Source organism: Cryptotermes secundus, unplaced genomic scaffold, assembly GCF_002891405.2.
Source record: "Cryptotermes secundus unplaced genomic scaffold, Csec_1.0 scaffold465, whole genome shotgun sequence".
Classification (NCBI taxonomy): domain Eukaryota; kingdom Metazoa; phylum Arthropoda; class Insecta; order Blattodea; family Kalotermitidae; genus Cryptotermes; species Cryptotermes secundus.
Genome location: NW_019738964.1, coordinates 50,622 through 54,444, shown reverse-complemented (window position 1 = coordinate 54,444; position 3,823 = coordinate 50,622). Strand labels below are relative to the sequence as shown.

The 3,823-nt window shown below is 39.9% G+C and overlaps 1 long non-coding RNA gene across 1 annotated transcript in view; it reads right to left on the bottom strand.

Moving 5' to 3' along the window:
• The window catches only part of LOC111871469, a 398,884-nt gene extending 395,701 nt beyond the window's left edge, over nt 1-3,183 (bottom strand). The window contains exon 1 of the long non-coding RNA XR_002844026.2: nt 3,077-3,183. This is a non-coding gene — a long non-coding RNA (uncharacterized LOC111871469). The remainder of the gene's footprint in view (nt 1-3,076) is intronic.
• Nucleotides 3,184-3,823: the final 640 nt, after the last annotated feature.

The window sequence follows — 3,823 nt, the reverse complement described above, 5'->3', positions numbered from 1 at the left end:
GGCGATACGTTCCTCCGAAACGTCGGTTAACACCACATATACACGGTGCCAAATCCCAGAAGACTGCTTTCTTCATAGTCACCGCCGTGAAAGCCTCAAATCTTACAATAATAATAATGTTCGACTTGTAAACCAAGTTACTATTCATAGTTTTGTGTTAGCACACGCGAACAACCCTCAGATTTAACAAGTCAAAAATTTAGTTCTACATTATTACAGAAAAATAACTGTACTTTAAAGTGTTTACTGACTGTCCGTCTCCAAAGTGCACATGCAGATGGGCGTGTGGCTGCAATTCGGAGTCCAAGTTTCGTGAACAGTGAGAAGGCGCATAGGAATGGCAGTGTGACTGCGGCTCTCTCTGCAGGCTACTACTCCTACACAGGAGCCGCCTGGTGTAGAAAGACAGGACTAACCTAATTATCGGAAACCTGCTTATCTGACCACCGACACCATCAATGTCTTGATCAGAGAACAGAGAAGGCTTTTAGTCCATTCTCTGAATCCTGAGTTCAGACCTTTCCTTGAGAGAGCTGACGTCTAAGAACTCGGTTTTCAGAACCTGTATTTTCTGCTTTGCTGCATTTTTGTTAGGAATTCGTACTCTTCTAAATAAAATCATCTCCAACTGCATGGACTGTAAAACTAAACCGATTTAGGTAGGAATGAAACGACCCTGGCCTGTGTCAAGGTACTGGGTCCATTTTACAGTACGCGCCTACACTGAGGTGAATCACAAGAAATCTCAATTATCACAGAAATTATATGGGTCCTAGCTTCAAAGAATTAATGACCGAAATGCCGAGATAAATTAAACTCCTATTTTCCGAAGTTAACTGTAATTATTAATGTACTTTAAGTTGTTGTTTTTTCTTTCCAGAATGATTTTATTGTTGTAAGGCAATAGGATCGATTTTGAAAAATGCGTATTTGAAGGCTTGTGGATCAATGAATTCAACTGTCATTTTTACAGTATATCACTTTGTTAATTTAGAATACTAACGGCCCATCACAGTGGCCGCGCGGTCTTAGGCATGAACTGTCTTCGCTCGCTCGAAAACTGGCATCGTGAGTTAGAATCCCACTCGAAGCATGTCTGCATGCGTTCATTCTGTGTTTTTGTTATCCTGTTCATGTCGGGTTCATCCCTCATGCAAGGAGTCCCACCGACTGTCTTAGATTTAAGCAACAAAAGCGAAACAAAGCGTTTCACGGATGTCCTATGTTCCAAGGTGTGAGCAACAAGAAAAAGAAAAGAGTACTCCTATTATCTTTCAATATTCTTCTCAGGATTATGAATTACGTGATGACCAAACATTTCACTACATGCAACAGCAATGGTTCAGAGCCACATTATGATATAACAACTTATGTAGTAAAGTGTTTCAGTAACCATATGAATGACAGAAAGATTATTTAAGGAACAGAGGTGGGACTCTCATACACAGTCGAACATGTCCTTGTACAATAAAATAGTAATGGTGCTGCGTGAGATGAAGGTAACATGATGGGCTGACGGAATGCGGAATGCGTGGAAGTAGGTGGATCTGCCGGAAGTATTTTCTCTGCCGTTATCTGTAATTTTCATGAAAATACCTGTGTAGAATATGATTTTAAAATTTGTATTTTGTATTCTTCTATCATCTGATGTTACAACTGCACTGTAAGTCCCTGGTCCTATAACTGCAATGTCACTAACGGGAGAGAGGGAGCTGCGGACAGTACATGCAGAAACAACATTTGCACGACATGATGAAGTCTGTTTGGATACATATTTCAACCAAGTCTCATATAGCTCAAGCGGTTAGTCGCTGGCTTCCCACCGCGCCGGCCCGGGTTCGATCCCGGGTCTGGTCAAGTGGGATTTGTGGTGGACAAAGTGTCGCTGGGGCAGATTATCCCCGAGTACTTCGGTTTCCCCTGCCAATCTTCATTCCACCAATTGCTCCACAATCACCCTCACCTATCATCTGGGGCTGGTACAATAGACGAGAAGTGGCCGCAGTACAAGGAACTTAGTCCCACCCCAATAACAATAAAAGAAAGTATCAAATATGATTATTAAAATGCATTTCAGCTGAGAACTAACCGTTTATTTAAAAGTAGGATATTGTATCTTGAGTTATTACCAGTGCACTGGTACTTTTTTAGCGTTGTGAGTATAACAATGCCACTTTTATATATGTTTTTCCTTCGAATATTGATTCGAAGATACAACTACCTCATTCCAAAAGGTGAATGCTATACGTGAATAACACTTATGGAAACACAGTGTAATCAACGTTATTCTTTTAAGATCGAATCTACCATCCACCCCTACCGTCTGTCAGTGATACATTGCATGCCTCTGTTATAACCAGTTAATCTCTCCGAGACCCAAATATGCAGAACTGCGTAAATTGTTTCAACAAATGCATGTCAACGGCGTGTAACTCAAATCATGAATGAAATTATTTTCAGCACTTTTAACGAGGGTCAAACGCGATTTCAAGTAATTTAGAATACTTCATCTCATGAATGAATGTCTGAAATGGTACATACGTACATGACACTAACTCTTGCTATTGTGTCGTTATGATTCTACCAGTCCGAACTGGCTGTATTTACGTCTATCCATATAAGCAATAAAACACACAATTTGTGCAAATCACTGTACATACTTCACACGAGATTATTAAAAATAGTGCAAGAATAACCTCAAAGACACATTGTTTTTCACTACACACCCACTATTCTTACATGCACTTACTTTCGTTAAATCAATAAATGTACGTTACGGTGTATTCTTCCTTCACACATACTTCAGTTTCATCGTTCAGAGGGAAAACACTTCGATTTCGTTGTGGAACAGAGGAATCAGATGTTTGTAAAATTTCGTGCACTCGCCATTACTCGGTCCAGGATAATACACAAATTAAGGCCTACCATTTGCACCATTTCATTGAATCATTTAAGATATACTATCAGGCAGATAATTAATCAGAACTTGTACATATATGTATATTATTAACATACACACATAACACCGTCTTATTATTTATAAACACCTCTTCATACCAGGAAAGAAACAACCTACCTTGATTTTGTACACCGGATATTTAGGTCACAGTGACAGGGCAGCCAACCTCTTAACATGACTGAAACAAAAACATTCCATTATCAGTTCCATTATAGGACGGTAATTTTTCAACCTATTTTTTACCCATCTTCGTGTATAATATTATTCTACATTCTATCCAAGAAGGGAAATTCGGGCGAAACAATTGCCAAGCAGTGTTTGAATTGGTCGCGTATCCATCCACGAGAGAGAAGGCAACGATTTCACTGATAATAAAAATCTTTCGTCATAACGTTATGCCATTGGAGGGCAGCATAATGCCAAAAAAACGTGATATTCAGTAATCATTTGTATCACCGTCGAGGATGCGCAAACTCGTGAGGTGGGAGCGGCGTTTTCGACACAATCTAAGCCATCACCTAGCAATATAATCTCGGAATATAAGAGCATAGATTGATATTATGGGTGGAAAAACAGTCAACACGCTCAATTTTATACATAACGCCATATTTCGATTAATATTCCATGTTACGACAGTCCTATATTACGTTCCGTTAAATGGCTGCTTCGTAGATGACGTCACTCTTACGTGTGCGCAATGAACTACTGAGCAGCCACCTGTATCTCAGGGGGACCATTCGCTGATGTTAGGTTAGGTTAGGTTAGGTTAGGTTAGGTTAGGTTAGGTTAGGTTAGGTTAGGTTAGGTTAAGTTAGGTTAAGTTAGGTCAGGTGAGGTCTGCTCAGTAGACTACTGCGCATCCAT